Raw genomic sequence first — 20,870 nt, 5'->3', positions numbered from 1 at the left:
CGTGTGATGCGTTCTATCCCCATTTCTACAGAAGAGCTCAGAAAGATTACATGGGTTGCCTGAGGTCCCAGAGCCAGTCAACGGCAAAGCCAAGATCTGAATTGGATCTAACCTATCCACTATTCTGGGTTCTTCCCACTCTAGCAGGATACCTTGGAAGAGGGCCCAGGGGAACCTAGAAGTGCTGCACCTGTATGCACACCCAGGCCCTTCCTGGGTCACTTCAAATTGACACTCTCCCCACAAGGAGAGGGCTCTGCACACAGCGGCAACGGCTACCTAAGCTTTCTTTTTTCAGAGAGGGAAGAGGAGAGAGGAGAGCTGGGTCCCAGGCACTGAAGGCATCGGTAGGAGCACAGTCCAGGAATGCATAGGGTTCCAGCTTGGGGGTGGGGGCACAGGTCTGACAGGCAAGAGCTCTGTCCCTCCTCTTCCCCTCCCTGCCCCTCTCTGTTTCTCATTAATTATTCCCCTCTCATGGGGCAGGAATGAAAACAGACTCAGGCTCTGGCTGAAGGCCTGCTGTGACATCAGCCTAGAGGTGGCTGCCCCGATCCTGACTACTGGGGGCTGGGGAAGACCCCCTACCCCACTTTATCCTGCCCTGACAGGGAGAAGGAGAGGCAGGAAACAATTGTCCCTGAACCCCTTTCCCTCCTCTGGGCACTGAACTTGGGGCAGGTGAGAGAGGTACTGGCCTGGAGGACCAGGCAAGGGTGTGTCTCCAGGAATGTGGGGGGTACAGAAGCTGACTTTCCCCAGACACCACGGCCTCCCACATACCCTGCGACTCCCACCCGCACTGCCACCCCAGCACCACTCCCAAGCACTGTGCTCCCAACGTCCTCTCTGCTTACTTTTGAAACCACCTCCACTATTGAAATCTTCCTACACTACCTTCTTCTCATCCTCACCTCCCTCATTTTTTCTGAGCCTCATGTTCACAGTCAGCCTTCTTTCTTGGACTTGGGGTGCCTGGCTGACCAGATTCTTCTCAGCTCTAGCTTGACCTCTCACCTCCAGTGGTGGTGGTGGTGGCGGCGGTCTGGGTGGTCTTATTCTCCTTCTTCCTCTTCTTTTAAAGTAGGCTCCATGCCCAACGTGGGGCTTGAACTCACTCCCCTGAGAGTGCATGCTCTACTGACTGAGCCAGCCAGGCGCCCCCTCCAGTGATCTTCTTCATTTCCAATTGGCCTTCAACAACACACTGAGCTACACATTGATCCTTATTATCATCTAGCCATCTCCAAGACTGGAAGTCTGATATTCCAGTCTCTCACCACTTCCTCCTGTCTGCCCAGTTTTGAAATCTCTGGTCCCCAAATCCCTTTTTCTCCCCACCTGGGGGCCTTCTGGGGTGTACCCAACTTGGACTTGCCACCGTGACCTCTCTGACCAATCCTTTTCTCGTTTTGCTAAGTTTTAGTAGGTGTGCTGCCAAAGCGAGCACTTGTTTTGCTAATTTTTAACAAAATTCTCTGACAGCACCTGGTACAGACTTTTCTATACTACTCAGGTCCCCCAGTTGCAGCTTCTTCCATTCTCACCTCCTAGTTTACTAAAATAATGCATCCTCTCAACGAACACCTGTTGAGATTTCCTCTTTGCCGGACACTGAGCTTCAGGCAGTAGAGGTAAGTGAGCTGCCCTCAAGAAGCCTACAATCCAGTGGAGGAGAAAGACAGGTAATAGGGTGACAGAAATATTTCAAGTGTCACTGATGGATTTTGAGTGACATGAGAACGGTGTCATGGGAAGTGGAGTGAGACAGGTGTAGGATGCACTGGAGGACACAGAGATGACAGCAGGAAGGCAGGGAAGGAGGCCACAGTGTAGGTGAAGGGTAATAAGGTCCTAGATGGAGATGGGGTGAGGAGGAGGTGTTGTAGAGGTGACAAGGAGGCAGGTGTAAGGGATCTTGCAGAAGTAAGAAGCAACATGTTTAGTGACTGGCAAGATGTGGGAGGGGAGAGACAATAGAAGTCTGAGCCTGGGTGATTCTGAGGACTGGGTATTTGGGTGTACTTTGGGACCATTTATAGATTCAGAAAGTACAGGAAGAACAGTATAGGTGAAGGAGAACAGTGGATTAAGTTTGGAGCTTTCAAGGAGAGATGCCCAGTAAGGCAGGCATTGCATATATGGATCTGGAGCTCAGGAGTGAGGTCTGAGCATGGAGGCCAGTGATCAAGTTTGGAGAACAGGTAAGATTGCCTTCGAGAGTTGTAGAGTAAAGAGAAGAGGCCGAGGTGGGTGTGTGGGGAATGCCTCCCTCACTGCTCCTGCAAGCATCCTTCATGCCTTTCTGAGAGCCCTTATCATAGTACATTGTAAGTGTTCCTGTTTGTCTTCTCTGCCTTGATGTATGCTCCTTCTTGATGATGCATGTCTCACAGGAAGATGGGCCCAGGTCTGGCACAAGATAAGGGCTCAATAATGCCTGAGGGATGAATGGATAGTAATAGTGATGTGTTGAGAGCTTAGTATGTGTGGGGCACCATTCTAAGTGTATTACATTTAGTAATTAATCTCCAGGACAACTCTACATTTCTAACTCTCAACTGAAATGTATCTTAGCATTTCTGTGTTACAGATGGGAAAGTTTGGTTAAGAGAAATTAAGTAACTTGTCCAAGGTCATAGTACTAGTAAGTGACAGAGCCAAGATTTGAATCCAGGTAGTTTTGTTCCAGAGCTGATACTTCTTATTCTCATACTATTCTGCTTCTTAAATAAAACTTAAAATCTACTGTGATTACCATAATCGAATGCTTACTGTGCCAGGCACTGTGCTGAGAACTTTATTAAATTATTTAATTTAATTCTGTATAAATGGGTTAATAGATGAATGTATTGATGGGTGGAATAAAATAAACATGTACTCATGTGTGTATATGTGGATAAGTGGATGAATGGATGGGTGAATGAATGGGTAGATGAAAAAGTAAATGGAAGGATAGATGGAATGATGGATAGATAGGTGAATGAATGTATGTATGAAAGAAGAATAGTTGGATGAATGAATGATGGGTAGGTGAATGAATAAATGAATGGATATGTGGATGGATGGATGGATGACTGGATTAAAGGATAGGCAAGCAGGTGTATGGATGAGAAAATGCATGGATAGATGGGTGGATGGATGGATGGATGGATGGAGTGCCTGGATGGCTCAGTTGGTTAAGCATCCAACTCTCGATTTCATCCCAGCCCCTCCCCAGGCTCTCTCTCTCTCAAAATACAAGAACAAAGGAAGGAAGGAAGGAAGGAAGAAAGGAAAAATGGGAGAGATGGAAAGACTAAGGGATACACAAGCATAGATGAAAAGATAGATAACTGGATGAATGGGTGAATGGGTGGATGAGTAGATAAATGAATGGGTGAATGGAAATACAGATGAATGGTAGGGTGAATGAATGGATAGACAGATGATTAGATGAATGGATGGTTGGATGGATGAGTGGATGTTTAGGTGGTTCGATGGATAAAGGAAGGAATTCCTATATTTAGGGCTATAAAAGAGAGTAAGAAAATTCACAAATTATGGCCCCTACACCTTCTTTTAGATATATCTATGCCTTCTCCTGGCCATTTCTTCCACAGTAGTATATAGAATCTGTCCTGTCCTACCCCACCCCCCACCCCTAACAAGGCACCAAAGCTTGGTCCTCATCTACCATCACCCCCAAGTACAGAGACATTGCGGAATGGATTTCAACCATTCAGTTTCTCTTTCTGTTCTTCTGCCTTGATGTCCAGGGAAAGCCCCTTTCAAACAACCAGGCAGGAAAAAGGCAAGTGGTGGTTGTGAGGGCTCCTCCTTCATTCCCCTGTTGTGTCTTTAACAGGCCTAACCCTAGAGGCCCAGGACCCAATCAGATGCCAGGGTTGGAAGTAGTGATCAGAGTGGGAAATTAACAGGCATCACAGGAAGTGTTAGGGGCACAGCGTCAGTGGGAAGGTATGCTCTGTGGGGCTGGCAGGACAGCCATATCTATTCTCAGGCAGAGAAGGGAATTTTTTGAAGGGGCATTCGGGTAGAATGGAGGAAATAAAGCCTTTTTGAGCTTGAAGACAGTATCCACCTCTGAAGACATGCAACTGTAAGCCCTCAGCTCTATTACATGGGAACTATATGACCTTAGACAACTCACTTAGCCTTTCTGAGTTTCCTTATCTGTAAAATGAACTAATTAACCTCCACCTCACATGGCTATTGAGAGAATAAAACAAGACGATGCAAAGAGTGTGAGGCACATAGTAGGCCATTAACAAAGTGCTTTTAAGAGGTAATAAAGTATGTAGATTTATTTATTTATTTATTTATTTATTTTTTCTGGGGGAAGATAAACTCAGGAGCCTCTGCACCGTGTCTGTTTAGGAGAGTATGGGTTTGGGAGGATGATTACATCACAGGTCTAGGGTCCCCATGGCCTCCAGGTACCAGCAAAGCCTCATGGGAATCACCTTGAGAAGCCGTGTCCTGTTTCCTGTCCCCACAAGTTCAGGTCCTTGGAAATTTCCAAGGCTTGAGCAGAAAGAAGTAGCATCAGGGTGCAGGTGGGAGTGAGAGCTAGCCTTGGAACCCCTGAAGAGGCCAGACCATCCCCAGAGCTCCTGACTCCTTTTTCTGGGCCAGGTGCCAGCAGGCAGGGCACCCAGCTTGGTGCTTAACAAAAAAAGAGCTGCTTGTTGTGGAGGATGAGTCCTGGAGACCCTAGAATGGCCCTGGGAGGAAAAATGGGGAGAGGGTTCTTCCTGACCCAGGAATGGGCCTTCTCTCACAACCAGACCTCAGTGTGGGTCATGGGCATTCAAGGAAGCCAGAAACTGGGGTTTGTACCCTTCCCTTCCCACTGTTTTATTTCACCTCTCTTGTCTCATTTTTTTTTTTTTAATTTTTTTTTCAACGTTTATTTATTTTTCGGACAGAGAGAGACAGAGCATGAACGGGGGAGGGGCAGAGAGAGAGGGAGACACAGAGTCGGAAACAGGCTCCAGGCTCTGAGCCATCAGCCCAGAGCCCGACGCGGGGCTCGAACTCACAGACCGCGAGATCGTGACCTGGCTGAAGTCGGACGCTTAACCGACTGCGCCACCCAGGCGCCCCTCTCTTGTCTCATTTTTATCTACACCATGTTTATGCTTTCAGATGAAAGAACAGAGGCTGGGAATCTTGCCTTGGATTTCAGAGATATCTATGATATTGAATAGCTGGACTTTTGACTCTGCTGGGGACACTTTTTCCTCCTAAACTGGGCTTGTACTAGGCTTAAACACAGGATATGTGAAGGGAGGAGAAGGGGATGACTATGTCTTGTATTAGACTTTTAAATTATATATATATATATATATGTATACATATATATATATATATAAACTTTTTAATCTGTATTTTCTAAACAATTTTTAAATGCTTAATTTTGAGGGAGAGAGCCTGTGTGGGAAGAGGAGGGGCAGAAAAGAAGCGACAGAGGATCTGAAGTGGGCTTTGTGCTGACAGCACAGAGCCCGACACAGGGCTCAGGCTCACGAATCGCGAGATCATGACCTGAGCCAAAGTCAGATGCTTAACCTACTGAACCGCCCAGGCGCCCCTAGACTTTATGTAGTTTTCTTTTTTTTTTAATTTTTTTTCAACGTTTTTTATTTATTTTTGGGACAGAGAGAGACAGAGCATGAACGGGGGAGGGGCAGAGAGAGAGGGAGACACAGAATCGGAAACAGGCTCCAGGCTCTGAGCCATCAGCCCAGAGCCCGACGCGGGGCTCGAACTCACGAACCGCGAGATCGTGACCTGGCTGAAGTCGGACGCTTAACCGACTGCGCCACCCAGGCGCCCCTATGTAGTTTTCTTCATAGCAACCTTTGACGTTGTAAGGAAGACAGTATTCCCCCATTTTACAGATAAGGAAACAGGCTCAGGGAAAGAACTTACCTGAGGTCCCATCCTTAGTAAAAGTTAGAGCCTGTATCTGAACCCAGGCTGTCTGAGACTTGATAAGAGTGGTACCTGAGAGGGGGGCCTTGAAGAGAGGGAGCCCACAGGGGTCTAGAAGAGGAGGCAAGAGGCTGTCGTGGCGTGGGGAGGACTGGGGTGCTGTTCTGTTTAACTCAGCCCCAGGGCTCCTGGCTGCACTTGCAGCCCTGTACCGGAAGCCCGGTTCTGCATGTGTGAAATGAAGGTGCCGAACAGGTGCCAGCAGGGCCATACCCAACCCCAGCCCCCACCCGAGGGCTCAGGAAATGACACACCTGAACTGCAGAACAGATTGTTGGACCCATCTCCAGGATCACCTCCCAGGGGAGGGGTTTGCAGATGGTTGCTCAGCTGCCCCTCGGAGGGAGGAGGGCTGAGGAGTGCCCTCCAGTCGGAGCCAGACTTGGCAGTGTGGGGTGGTGGACACATCAGCCTGTGGCTCAAGTCCTGCTGTGTGATCTTAATTTGCTAAATATCTCTGGGCCTCATACCCCTCTTTTGTAAACAAAGGGAGAAACTTCCTTCGGCTTACCTTCTTGGCATAGGGCCTGGAGGAAGAGAGACCCCCTACCCCAAGGAGCTCTGACTCTGGGTCAGAATACAGTCACTAGAAAGAGGTCAGGGAACAGAATCTCTGCCTGATCTCTCTGTTGGTAAGAATGAAAGAGCACCCTGGGGGCTGCCTGTAATTTATTCCCCACCCCCACCCCCCCCCACTCCCACAAGTCTGGCTGTTAAGGGGAAGCTTCCTCTTGACACCCTTTCTCTGGTATCTGAAACAGAGCGTTTCCTATTCCTGGGGGCTAGAGAATGTGTTCAGGGGCAGGCAGGGAGGGCTAGTAGTATGGCATTCACTCTAATTTGGCAACTAAAGGCTATTGTGGGGAGGGCTGGGTTCTGGGCTCAGATCTAGAACATCATCTGCTCCTGGCACAGGTAGGGTGACTGAGGCCCCAGAGGAGACTGCCAACAGAGCCTGAGCTCCCACATTCTCAGGCCTGAGACAGAGCTGAGCCGGCAGCCTCCTTTTTGGGGTTGCAAGCTGTGTGGAGGCCAGGAGTGCCCAGAGGGGAAGGGGGGATGGCTTGTGTCGTTTCAGATTGGGTGGGGGTGGTCAGGTCATCACTTCTCCTTCCATACCAGCCTTGGCCGAGGCAGCAGCCCAGGCGGCAGGGAGGCTGGGGGATGGGAGGGCAGAGCTTTGCAAAGGAGGCAGGAATTCTGGTTGGAAATCATTCAAATGAGGCTATGAAACCAGAACCCAGTCTTAGAACAAATTGGCCAGATTTGGCCTGGGGGGAGGGGGGTTGCTTGGGGAGTGGAGGAGGTTGGGCCCAGGCTGAGGGGGAGGGGCTGGACAGGACTCCCCCTGTGTATTCCCTAGAGACCAGGTCGGAGCTGTGATGGGTGGAGGGGGCAGCTGTCCCCCTGTCTTCCCCTGGACTGCCTGCAGTGGTATAGGAGGGAGAAGTCAGGTGCCCCAGCCACCCATCTGCCTGTCCTGGAGGGAAGGTGTCCACCCCTCGACGACACTCTCTAGGACTGCCCAGCTGTGATCCTCCTACATCCTTCCCCTGTTCCTGCCCTACCTCTGAGGCAGAGAAGTCTCTGTGACTCCCCATCTTACCAAGTACTCATTCAAAATTTTCTGTTTCCTTTTTGAGTCCCCTGTGTTGTGCTAAGCCTGAGATGCAAGGATGAACTCAGCAAGAGGGCTAGGTGGGAAGGAGTCCATCGCTGAGCCTTTGAGGTGTGACTTAAAACGCGGATTCTCATTCCTTGTTCTAACTAGGGAGATGTTCTGGTGGGGAGGGAGGGGGTGCTCTGGGCAGTCTGGGGAATGCCTCTCCTTCCCAGGCAGAGCTAGGGATAGGCATGGGTCAGAAATGAGGGGAGGGTGGGGGGGAGGGGGGGTTGGGGGGGTTCACTCTGGGGCCAGGCAGGGGCTTGCAGCAGCAGAGGAAAACCGAAGCCTTCAGAGACTCATCAAAGGAGCTGCTGTGTGAAAGGGGCAACCTTGGAGGGGTCACCCGGGTTCATGCAGCCTGTCGAGGGATGCAGACCTAGTCTGATGGGGGGAGGGGGAGGTGCCTGGGGCTGAGAGAGGGAGTTGCAAAGCACAGGACAGTAGGCTCTTCGCACTAGCCAAAGGCAGAGAGTCTTGGAACTCTTTTCTAGGGAGAAGCTCTGTGTCTGCCTGCCATGGTCTGGGTGTCTGGGCCTCTTTCTAGGGAGGAAACAGGGTTTCTCAGCCACCCCACCCCCATACCTCCATATCTCTACACCTCCTCAAGAGCCAAAATCAAGTCTCAGAGCCAGTCGGAAGTAGGACTAGGAAATAAGCAGTGACCCCCGCACCTCCCCACCCTCTTTCTGCCCTGATCCTTCCCTGCTCTGATCCCAGCCCAGGGGTCCATCTGGCTTACTGCTTCTTCAACACTACTGCCATCATGCAAGAGTCTGCCTTTGTCCTTCCTTCTGTTCCCATCTCTTCCTTTGTGACTCAAGTTCCTTTCCATGGAGAGGGAAGGAGAAACTGTTTCGGAACCCCCCCCCCCACTTCTCCCTGAGCCCACTAACCAATGGGAGAACTTATTCCCACCCACCTCCAGTGTGGGGGTCTCAGAGGCCTCTCTGTCCTTCCACCTCCCAGAGCCAAGAGAGGATCCCAGAGTCCTCTCTGCTTTGCCCTCCGTATGGATCCCCAAGGGTCTTCACCAACCTGTCCCCTTAGAGTGTGGGTCACAAGTCTTGTTCGCCACTCCAGACACCCCCACCCCACCTCATTGAGCTCTCAGAATTCTGTCCTCCTCACATCCCAGTGTGGATTTGCAAAGTCTCTGTGCAAGCGCCAATGGGGGCCGTAGAAGAAAGGCACTTCTCAGGAAGGGAAGGGGGGGCAATTGTGGCTCACGATGGGAGGGACGTCAGCTTCTGGCCCCTCCTTCGGGATCAGACTGGGCCTGGACCTCTACTCTCAATCCCTCCTCTCGACTGAGGGGCCACTGTGGCGGGTGAGTGAGCTGGAGGGGGATAGGAGGGGCAGGGGAGGTGGGGGAACCGGTCTTGTGTTGTTCTTGGCTTGGAGCCCCCGGCCCCAGGGAAATCCTGACTCTGTGGAAAACTGAGCAGGCAGTCAGGCAGGGGAGGAGGAGTTGGAAGAGGAAGAGGAGGAGAAGGGGGAGGAGGACCAAGGGCTCAGGGTGAGGTGGGGGTAGGGGCTCCTCTCATAAATCAATCCCACCCGCTCTCAGGCCTGACAAAAACCAGAGACCGAGGGTCCCTTGGGGGCTGCAGCAGGGGAGGGGGGCACAGACCATCCGATGGGTTGCGGGGGAGGGAAGGCTGAAATGAGGGGCAGCATCCTGCTCAGACAGCCCTGCCTCAAGCCCCCCAAAACAACAGGTGTGTGTGTGGCAGGGGAGGAGTCTAAGAAAACAACTTCACAACTACAGGAGCTGAACCAGGGTGGCTGTGACAGATTGATGGGGGCGGCATGGGGAGGGGGGAGGAATGCCCTTCTGGTCAGCAATTTAGAACACTTTTATTGCCCTGAATTCTGGCCTGGTTCAACTCCTGAGGAGCTGTATGACTTCAGACACGTTGTTTCACTTCTTTAGGCCTCAGTTACCTCAGGCGTATGAGGGTGCGGGGTTGGTTCAGTCCCCTGGCACCGCTGCTACAGCCCTTCTCAGTGCTTGGCAGAGGAAAGCCTGTTGCTCATGAGCGGCCAGGACAATAGCCAAGAGTCCAGCCTCTGCCCTTGAATAACTTTGGCCTTGTGTGGGGCACATAACCTCTCAGATCCTCAGTTTCTGCATCTGTCAAATGGGCATAATAATACCTCCCTGGCAGAGCTGTGGTGAGCATGAAGGAGACAATGTAGTGTAAAGGGTCTGGCGGGGCAGATTCTCAGTCAAAGGCTGTTGATTTTGTGTCTGCCTCTTGGGTGTTTGCAAGTCTCCCAGCCTTCCAAAGGATCACCTCTTTCCTTTATTACTCAAGTATTAATAATGATCAGGTGTCCCCAGCTCCCAAACATAGAAGCACTCGCAAACCCACCCCCTCAGTATTTGCCTAGACTCTTGAAATGTCAGTGGTTCTGCTCCCCCTCATCCCTCCTGCCGTGGCTGGTGTTTATCTGAGCTGTTGCTGCTGCCCCGCTGGGGACACATGAACTCTGGGCCTGTGCCTTGTGGGCCATCACTGAAGGGCTGGGATACAGAAGGAGGATACAGCCAGTACAATGTGGCCAGCCATGTGCACTTGAAGATCCACCACCCTACCCTAACCGCCTAGTCCTGCCATCCACGGGCCTCTGCCTGCAGGGGTCCAGCATGGTCTTTCCTCAGCCTTCCCCTCTAGGTACCACCTCACAGCATCCCATTCCTGCCTCCCAGTCTGTCCCATCCAGATTCCTGTGGCTACCGCCAGAGCCCCTCAGCATCCCTTTGTGCTGCCCTTGGGTCCCTGCTGGACCTGGGCCTCACCCCGTTTCAACCAGATCCCCATTATGATACATCGAGATATTTCAGCCAACAAAAGGGGCTGACTTTTGAGGTATCTTCTGTTCCTCTGAGAGAATGCTGAAAGGCAGCAGTGTTTGTTTCCTAGAAAATGTTTTCTTTGCAGCTACATTCTATTATTATTATCCAGGAAAATATCTTTGACCAACCCATCTTCTCTCCACTCCCAGACTCACCTCCTTTTCTAGGTCTCAGGAAATCTCTAGAGTGTAGATGTGTTTGGTTAGGGAGTGTGCAAGCAAGTACAGGCTACTACTCCAGGTCTCTATTCTTGAGTCTGAACAGACCCACTAGGCTGGGCCATGTCAAGGGCACAGCTTGGAGTTGGGAGGGGGTTGGTCTGGTCCCCCTTGAAAATCTCTAGCTGGGGTTCCCTTTTCCCAGGAGGCCTTGCTTTCCTCTAGAATTTCATACCCTGATGTGGCCTCAAGGGACTGTGTCCCAAGATGCAGGGGACAGTGGAATCAGAGGGCCAAGAGGACCTGTACTTTGCTGGGTGGCTCTTGTGGGGACCACACTGCTGACCACGCCCCCCCCCCACCATGGTCAAGGAAGTATGAGAAGTTGGAGGACAGGGAATGGTGATGGGTATCCTTGTAAAGATAGTACCTTTACAGGGCCGCCTGGGTGGCTCAATCGGTTGAACATCTGACTTGGCTCATCTGATCTCATGGTTCATGAGTTTGAGCCCCACATTGGGCTTTCTGCTGTCAGCAGAGCCTGCTTTGGATCCTTGTCCCCTCTCTGTACCCACCCCTCTCAAAAATGAATAAACATTAAAAAAAAAAAAAGACAGTACCTTTACAAACCTGTCACCTCCACTAGATGCCAGCCCCTCTGGGTCTCTTGCTCTTACAAGGCCTCATCTTCACTTGGGTCACCCTGGGACTATGAGGAGACCAGCCAGGTCAGCTGGGGCTGTCTAGGGAGACCATTTCTCAGACAACAAGTTCCTCACTCTGCAACCTCCATGGTAGGTGGTCATCCAGCCTCTCTTTGACCATCCCAGGGATGGGGCACTCATTACCTCAAAAGGCAGCCCTTTTAGCTTGGGTATTGAGATTGAACAGTTACAAATGGAGAATCCAACAAGTATTTATTGCCAGTCCTTCTGGGGGAACGAAGAGGGGGTCAGGGAGCACAGCTGTGGACGTCTCTATAAGGGAGGGAAGTAAAGCAGGGCTGCCTATTTGGAGTGAGGTCCAGGATCCTGGAGAAAAGGCTCAGCCCTCAGAAGCCAGAGATGGGGCTTGAGTCTTTGTTCTGCCACTAACTCACTGTGTGGCCTTGACGGAGTCCCTCCCTTCCCTGGGCCTCAGTTTCCATAACTGTAAACTTTATGGGCTGGGCTCGGGGACTTCTAAGGGCCCTGCCCCTGGCGACGGATGCTCTTCTGTGAGTCTATGAATAGCTGGCACAGAGGGATCAGGTCTTGGTCCATGGAGGCCAGGCTGGCTCAAGAGTGCTCAGAGAATGGGCCCTGTGTGGGACAGGACAAGGTTCCCTTTCATTTCACGAGGTCTTGGCAGCATCCCAGGGCCCACAGACTCTCCCTCCTGCCAAGGTCAACCCAACCCTGACCTGGGGGGCACAACTCCCTGGGGCAGTTGAGGTCAAGAGCTGGTAACTTGGGAGAGGGAGCCCAGTGCAGAGGTTAAGACTCCTGTCCTCTGGCTGGGGTGAGGATCTGAGCGACTTCAGCTCTGTGAGCCTTGTGTCTCTGACAGTGACCCCGGGCTCTACCCCATCCCCCACTGTAGTCTTCGTGGTGGTCCCTGGAAAGATTTCCACTGGCCTTGACGTCAGACAAACCTGGTGTAGAATCTAGAGCGGCCACTTACTAGTTCAGTGACCTGGGGCAAGTCAATAGCCCTCCTCACCTAGAAGTCAGGGATTCTAATTTCTATCTTGCATGGTTGCTGAGAAGATAGGACACTTGAGGAAGCAGCTCGCACTCCATGGAGCATGGCTGTGATTACCATTATCGGAGGCCCAGCTAAGCAGAGATGGTAACAAGGAACAGGAACGGGACTGGACTCTCTTCCTGCTGCCTCAGCCCTCTGTCTCTTGGTCTGTTTGTCCATCAGGGCATTGGGGACTTCCAATTCTCAGGCCCTAAAATCTGCCCAATTTGAAGTAGTCAAAACAAATTCTTCACTCTATTTATGCCAAGAGGGAACAAGGGCCTGGCCAGGCCTAATGGGTTCCAGGTGCACTCTGTGCCCTGCAGAGGCTGAGCCAGCGTGCTGGCTGTGGCTATGACTTTCCCTGTCTGGCTGGGAAGGCTCAACTAAGTCAGACCTCTCCAGCTTGTCCCTGCAGCCTCTGAAGAGTGTAGAGCCAGGACAGCATAGCATGTCGAGCTCCTCACTGTGGTGGGATGGCCGGCCTTGTGCTCAGAGAGGTGCTGTGCCCACCCCCGGCAGCACACATGGGGGTTTCCCAGGCTTTCCTTCTCCACCTCCCCCCACCTACCCCAGTCAATGCTGAATACCTACTGTGTGCCTTGCCTGGACCTCAAGAGGTTCTTGGGTTGCTGGGACAATTTTCACAGACTTGTAAAACTCCTTCTCACGGGAGGCCAACTGAGAGTGACCTCCCAGAGAGGCTCAGAAACCAGGTGGGAGCCCAGAGGGCATGAGTGAGGTTTCTTTTATTACCATTATATATTAATTATCGGGTTATATAATCAGAGTGACAGCCGTCCCTCATTAATGGTGAACCATGGGCTGGGTACTATATTCAGTGCTTTCCGCACATGAGTTTATCAAATCCTCACAGCCCTCCGTGGCAGAGGCTCATGTTACCTCAAAGGGGACGAAGGCTGAGGGATACCAAGAGCCTTGCCTGAGGTCACACAGTCAGAAACTGGCTGAAGTGGGATTTGAGCCCAACGCTGTTTGATATCAAGGCAGGACCTGTCCAGCTCTACTATGCTTTTTGTGGGCTGGTCCAGCCCTTCCCTAAAGAGTCAGGGAGATTGCATCTGTTTAAGTGTGTGTACGGGAGGACCCAGTCAAAACGCAGAGCAGGAGGAATTTTTCCCTGGAGTGATGCTGGAGGCTCACACACTCATCAGTAGGCACACTGCCCCCTCCTCTCCCAGTGCTCCCAGACTCAAGCCTTGGCCCTCACCTGCCTCTCTCCCAGCTTCCTCACCAGCTCTGGACTGGGCCCTCCCCAATCCTGAGCTGGCTAGCAGAGGGGACTGTTGACACTGGGGCCATCATCTAATCATCCCACTCCCACCCACATCATCAGCTGGACCCTCTGGGACAGACTGGGTGGTCACCATTGGGGGAGGACTGGAGACCCACTGTAGAATTGTGGGCATGATTACAAATGAGGAGTTGCCTCAGCCCCCCTGTTTGGGTAATTATTGTCTTAATCATCATCTCATCCGTACATTCAGGCATGTTATTGTTATAACTTCTCAAAGCACCCAGTACTTTCCTTTACAACACCGATTTGTAATTACAAATTTATTTACACATCTATGTAGTTAATTCTGTCTTCCTGCTGGACTGCAAGCTTCTAAAGAGCAGTCTGCTTTCTGGTGTATCCCCAGGGCCGGCACAATGGTGACACATAGTAGGTACTTGATAAATTTTTGTTGAATGCATTTATGGATAAATGAGTGAAATGGAGCCAGTAGAAAGCTAAGAAATGGTAAGTCAGGATCATAGAAGGAGGCTAAGAAGGGGAAGAGGTATGAGGATGAAGCTTTTGGAGTCTGACTATGGAGCTGCAGTAGCGCTGCCCCCAGAAGCCAGGTGTAGGTCTGGGGTGGGGCAGCTAAGCCTTAGGGCCTGTTCATCTTCTCAGCTGAACCTTAGGTAGGAAATCAGAAAGAAGCCTGTGGATTAAGACCTCTCTTGAATCTCCAGACCCTCACAACTGTGAAGGGCCACTAACCACCTTGTTTCCACCCCCCCCCCCCCGCCCCCAGACTTACCCTCTCAGAATGGAATTTGGGGAGGACCTCAACATTTGGGCCACTTTATGAAGGTCATGGAGAGCTGGTCTAGACTAAAGCTGAGGATGAGACGTTTCCCAGCCTGTGTTCCCTTCCTATTGTGTCTCTAGAGCTGTTGAGCACGTATCTCGCCCCATCCCTCAGTCTCCACTCTTAACCTTGATAGTCTGGGAGGCATGGGAAGGGAAATCGTGAGGAAGTTCTGAGGTCAAAGCTAGTTCTACCACTTTCTCACTGGGAGACCTAGGACACGAGCCTCAGTTTCCTCATCTCGAGAACAGACATGATAATCTCCACCTTGCAGTGTTGTTGCGGGGTTAAACAAGATCACGTGTGCAGAGCTAGTCGGGTGTGGGGCACCAAGCAGGCACTCAGTGAAGGCCTGCGCTCTCATTCCCGTTCTGCCGCCAACTCGCTGTGTGACCTTGACGAGGACGCATCACTATTCTGGGGCTCAGCTTCATCTATCAAACAAGAGGGTTGGATCAGATCATCTTGAAGGCCCCTTCCAGCTCTGACTTGCTTGGTTCTATTCTGAGCAGGGAGCCCCACCTCTGGGACAGGGGCAACATGAACATTCCTTCAGCTCAGATTCAACCCAGGCACATGCTTGCCCAGCCCCATCCCGCACATTTAGCCCGTAGCTGTTGCCACACTGGCCACGCCCTTGGCACTATGCTGCTCCCCCACCCCACCCCGCTTGCCAGGGCCACAGGTGGGTGGATCCCTTCTCGGGGGCTGAAGAAGCCTGGGAGGCTAGAGGAAGGGGATGGGAGCGGAGAGGGAAGGGTAGGGGGTTTGGAGGAGAGTAGTGAGGGGAAAAAGCAAGGCAAGGCCTTGAGCCCTGTGGGGTTCTAGTTCTGCCACTTTTAGCCATGTGTGTCCTTGGGCAAGTGTCTTTAACCTTTTAGAAGCCCGCTTCCTCATTTATGAACTAATAATAATAACAACAATTAAAAAACCCCATTGGGTTTTTGTGAAGGGTAAATGAAATAATATGTATCAAGTGCCTGGCATTCTACAGTTTTGTTCCCTGGGAGTGGTCTGGACAAACACCCTTCCTCAGCCCCAGGGGAGGGGCAAGTTCCATGAAGGCCTTGTGGGGGCGCTTGGGCAACTTTCCCTCAGGCCTGCGGTCCTCAACCGGCAGCCGGCAGCCGGAGCCTCCCCCCTCCGCTGAGCTGGCAGCCTGGGGTCCTGGGCCAGGGAGCCCCAGCCCGCAGAGCAGGGGGAAGGCTGCGGCCCGAGCCAGCCCCCGCCCCCACCCGCACCGCCTTTGCCTCGGTACCAGCGTCTTTGATCTGCAACCTTCAGGGGGATTAAGAGCCTGAGAGCCCCGCTCCCCGGGGTCCCCCGCTCCCAGCCGCCCTCCCTCCGGGCTGACCTCCCAGTCGGCGCGGCCCGGGCTGGGGGCTGGCTCCACCGCCGGTGGTCCCCGCCGCGCCTCCGGGCAGGCCACTTGGATTACAGGGGCAGCAGCCGCGGCTGGCGGCTTCGGGGAGCCGGATGGGGGGGTCGGGGTGGGGGCCGGGGGCCCTGGGGGGCGGGGCTAGGGGAGGCCGGGGTGGGGGTGGCCGGCCCTCCCGGCCATTTTGGCCGGGGAGTCTGTGTAAAGTGTTTAAAAAGAAAAACTCTCCGGAGGAGGACGTAACCTTTTCTTAACATCTGGGGCTCAATTAGCTAATGACAGCAAAGCCTTCTCCGGTGTCGCTGACCCCTGGGCAGCAGCCTCGCTCCCCCACCCCCGGTATTTATACAGCTGCGGCCCCTCGCTGGGGCGCGGGGCAGGGGGCTTGGCTGGGTTATCTCGGCGGAGATCCGCCGCCCACCCCAAAAAGAGAAAGAAAAGGCTTAGCACTCGGTCCCACCCACCGGCCCCGCAGCCCTACGCGTCGAGCTCACTGTCTCCCTCTCCTTCTCCCAGCGCTTCCCGCGGCCTCACCGTCCCCCGCCCGCCAGCGTCTCCTCTCCCTCTCCTTCCCTCCCCTCCTGCCTCCTTCCTTTCTCCTCTCCTCTTTTTTGTCGCCTCTCCCTGTCTCCTCTGCTTCTCCTTTTCTCTCCTCTCTTTTGTCTCCTTTCTGCCCATCTTTGTTACTCCTTCACTCTCCCCCTCTGCCCACCACCCCTTTGCTTGTCTGTCTCTCTTTTCTCCCCTCTTTCTCCATCTTTTCTCTCCCCGGCGGCCTCCCCTCTCTTAACTCTGAATAGCTTCCTTGTTCCTCCTCTGGGTTCCTGTCTCTCCCTCTCATTCCATTGCTTCCTCCCCACCTTTGTCTCTCCCCGTCTAAACCCCTGAATGCCTCTCTGTCTGTCCTCCCAGAGGTGCATCCCGCCCTGGCTGCCGGGCAGACATCCCCAAGGGGGAGCAGGGGAGTGCTGAGCCACCTCTGGGCCAAGCATCCTTCCCACTGCAGGGCTGTGCTGGCCTGGGGCTGGGCACTTGCGACTGACCTGGATCCCCAGTGTGGGAAGAGTGGGAGAGCTGGGTTTGAGGCACCAACTCTTCGTAGAGCCAGAGGGGATCCCCAGCGGCTTCTCTAGATGCCCTGCCACTCTGGCTCCTGGGATCTCCACTTCCCTGCCACTCTGCTCACCGGACCCCACCCCAACACCCTGTCACGTATTTTGAACCCAGATGCAAGTATAGACACCCACTTTGCTTTTTGTCTTCCTTTTAGCACAGTTAAAACAGGTTGGAGTCTTTTTTTTTTTTTAATTCGCCAATACTAAGGAAAAACGTGATAAGTACGGAAACTATAAATAGTACAAAATAGTCATGTCCAAAGACATGGAATAGCAAAGAGCACAGGACTTGGAATGAGAGGAGCTGTGTTCAACTGGGAACTCCGTTGTTTAAACACTTGTGTAATCTTGAGGAATCCGTTCCCTCTCTGTAAAATGGGGGATAAAAGTAAGTTATTAAACAACAATGAGATTTATCACCCATAGGTTCACAGCCAAAGAAAGGTGAAGATCTTTCATTATCGCTTTTTGTTTTCCTGGAGAAAATCTCGGAGTCTAGTATTTTTCTAGGATGGCAATGTGTTCCAAAATTCTACCTCTTATTTTCCCAAATACACCTGAAATTCTCACACTCCTTGCAGACTCTTCTACTTAGCTTCCCTTGCACAGAAAAACGCAGATAGCTAACGTGCAAACAATGGAGGTGGGAGGAGGTCCCAGAGCTCCAGGGCTTGAAGCCGGGTAGGACCCTAGGCTCACTCTGTACTGGGCACTGTGGCGGGTCCTTCGCATGCGGGATCATGAATCCTCACCAGAGCGGAAGGCAAAGGGTGCTCTTGCCCCTGATTTACGCCTGGGGAAAGGGAGAAGCAACTGTCCGAGTACCACGGCTAGCTTGGGGTTGGAGCCAGGACCGGAACCCAGGAGGGTTTCTCTCCTCGGGTAAAGGGTAGGAGACAGGGTGCTTGAACACCTTCGGTGGCCCGAGCGGGGCAGAGGAGAGAGGCACAGCTGCCCTCTTTCAGGGAGCTGTGGTAGGTGGGCTCCACGCTCCGACCCCGAGTGCAGGCGGGAGGGGGCGGGGACAGAGGGTGGGGTGCTGAGCCCTGGCCGCTGCTGCGCCCGCGCCGGCCCCTCCGCCGCCCCCCAAGCCTGGCTCCCCGCGCGCCGGGCTTGCTGCCGGCACCGGATGGAGAGTCCCGAGAAGGCTTAATTTGCAGGAAGACATTCTCATCAGATCTCGTCTCCGGCAGCCGAGCGCTGCTGCCGGGGGTCGGGCCGGGCTCCTCCCAGCACCCTTCCCCCGGGCCCTGGCTGGACGAGAAACAGAGATGGTGGCAGCAGAAACTGGAGCCCCGGCGCCGGAGCGGCCGCGAGGGGCCGGGGCCTTTGAGGGCTTCGCTGCTTCTTGCCAAGGTCAATCCAACCCCTCCCACGCTCAGGCGGTGCGCGCCGCGTGCTCCTGGCAGCGGGGGGCGAGGGGCTGGAGGTGGGCGTCCCGGGCCAGGCCGGCCCAGTGTGCTGCAGGGGCCGGGCCTCAGCGCTCGCCGCCCGCCCACTCTCCGGGCAGGTGCTCGGAGATTCCTGGGCACCGGGGAGGTTGGGAAGGGGTGCCGGGCCAGAGGCTGGGATCCTGGCGGCTGGGTTGACCCACCCGGGCGGAAATGGAGACTAATTAGGGACGTTTTTATGCTAATATGCACCTGGCTGAACTTTTCTAGGGCCGAGAAAGTGTGTAGAATTGAAGGGAAGAAGTTCCGGAGAGCCAGAAACTTCCGGAAGCACTTGATTCCACGATTAAAGACTACCCGGCTCTACTGCTCACCCGCTGTGTGGCTTTGGGGAAGTTACTTGGGGACTTCAGTTTTCTCTGAAAAACCGGCAACTCGGGTCACGTTTTTTTCCCAAGCTCAATCATTCAGAGAAGAGAGGAAATCTGGCGGTCAGGTTGCTCCCGGAGGATAGAGGGGAGATGGGTTGCAGGAGGAGTGAGGTGTGTGGCAGAAAGAAGAATCCTGGCTGGTGCAGAGCATCGGAGTCGCAAAAGCCAGGAGCACGTTTCCAGGGGTCTATGGCTGTCTCCACCGTTGCCCAGAGGTGAAAATGAGGCGGGCCAGGGGAGGGAGGCTGAACAAAAGTCCCCGAATAGATGGCAGGAAGGCAGAAGGAGGTGACACTGTGGTTAAAGAAGACAGGGAGATGGGGTGGGGAGCAGGGTAGAGAAATGGGTGTTTTATGGTGGCACCCACCTGAGCTTAATCATAAGGTTGGGGTGGCAGGGAGGGATGGCCATGTGAAAGGGGAGATGACTGATGGGGTCATGTCCTGAAGGCCGGTGAGGGTTGAGAGCTAGGGCACATGTCGGAAGAACAGGAGACACATTTGGGGGAGGGTAGGAGAGGATATTTCAACCCTGAGGGAAGTCTTCATTGGTCTTATTCAACTCATTGTTGGAGGAGGCCTCAGTGTTGTCACTGAGTGAGGAGTAAGTGGACCTAGGAAGAGTCCACTATGGAGACCGGATCAGGAGTAGAGTGGGGGTGGCGGAAGTGCTGATGAGCAGGGTCACAGCTGAGGCTGGGTTGCAGGAATTTGAAAGCAGTGTAAAAGAAGCTTTTGTGGGGATGGGAGAGGGCCAGCATTTACTGAGATGGTCTTGCACCCGTCTATACATTGCCTCATTTAATTCCCATTACAGAGTGCAGCAGGTGTTAGCATCCCAGTTTATAAATGGGGAAATGTAGGCTCAGAGTGGTGAGGAAACTTGCCTAAGGTCACTCAGCTGGTAATTGATGAACATGATTTGAACCCAGGTCTGTCTGCTTTAGAATGGAGGCTGCTTCTATTGTGCTCCATGGGGCAAGAGACCTGACCCTGGGGCCTCAGCAGTGCTTCCTTCCCCAGGTGTGGCCATCCTGGGGCACTGACCCATTTGGCTGGAAGGAAGAGGCTGGGCTTTTGACCCAGGGCAGCCTGTCCTGAGCCAGCCTGAACTTAGCAGGAAGCCTCCACCCAGCTGAGAGGAGGGGGAAAGGGTGGGGATTTTTGTTTTTGTTTTTTTTCTTTCCCTAAATGAGATCAAACCATATATGTTGTCCTGCAACGTGTTATTTTTTCTCCTAATATTTCCATGCATATATATATATATATATATATATGTCTATATACTTTTTTAAAGTTGTATAGTATTCCTTTATATAGATATTCCACTTATTATTTATCTAGTCCCCTCCCTCTGGACATTTATATTGACTCCAAAGTCTTGCAGTCACAACAGTTCTATAGTGCACATCTATCCTCGTAAGAATATCTTTGTGCAAACAGAAGTATTTCTATAGCTTTATTATTCAGAGACCGGTGATTTGGGAACAGTTATCGCCATAAGTACCATTAGTAGATTGCAGAACTAGCCCCAGTTATGTTCTTTTCCTGGATCCACACATTGTAATGCTGTTCTCCTTTAATCCTGCATTTGGGCAGCTCTATAGGATAAGTTCCTAGAAGTGGCATCATTGGGTCAAGAATATGCTCATTTTAATTTTATTTTTTTTACATTTTATATATTTTTGATAGAGCACAAGTGGGGGAGGGGCAGAGAGAGACGGAGACACAGAATCCGAAGGAGGCTCCAGGCTCTGAGCTGTCAGCACACAGCCCGACGCGGGGCTCAAACTCACAAACTGCAAGATCATGACCTGAGCCGAAGTCGGACGCTTAACTGACTGAGCCACCCAGGTGCCCCACGAATATGCTTGTTTTAAATTCTTACAGTTAGTACTAAACCTCCCTCCAAAGAGGCGATATCAATTCATACTCCCTCCATCAAAATATGAGCGTGCTCATTCTTTCACATTCCTGCCACTGGGTATCATAGAGTATATACGGATTTGCCAATCTAGTGGGACAAAAAGAGTTTTTCACTTTGG

General features: G+C 52.5%; 1 long non-coding RNA gene across 1 annotated transcript; it reads left to right on the top strand.

The window, feature by feature from the left end:
• The first annotated feature begins 18,086 nt into the window (after positions 1–18,086).
• LOC122491654 lies at positions 18,087–20,564 on the top strand. Its single transcript, XR_006299417.1, has 3 exons — positions 18,087–18,360; positions 18,666–19,041; positions 20,518–20,564. It is a non-coding gene; the product is annotated as an uncharacterized LOC122491654 (long non-coding RNA).
• Positions 20,565–20,870: the final 306 nt, after the last annotated feature.

Source organism: Prionailurus bengalensis, chromosome C2 (genome assembly GCF_016509475.1).
Source record: "Prionailurus bengalensis isolate Pbe53 chromosome C2, Fcat_Pben_1.1_paternal_pri, whole genome shotgun sequence".
In the NCBI taxonomy this organism is placed as follows: domain Eukaryota; kingdom Metazoa; phylum Chordata; class Mammalia; order Carnivora; family Felidae; genus Prionailurus; species Prionailurus bengalensis.
The sequence above is the reverse complement of the archived record's forward strand: the minus strand, read 5'-3'. Positions and strand labels throughout refer to the sequence as shown.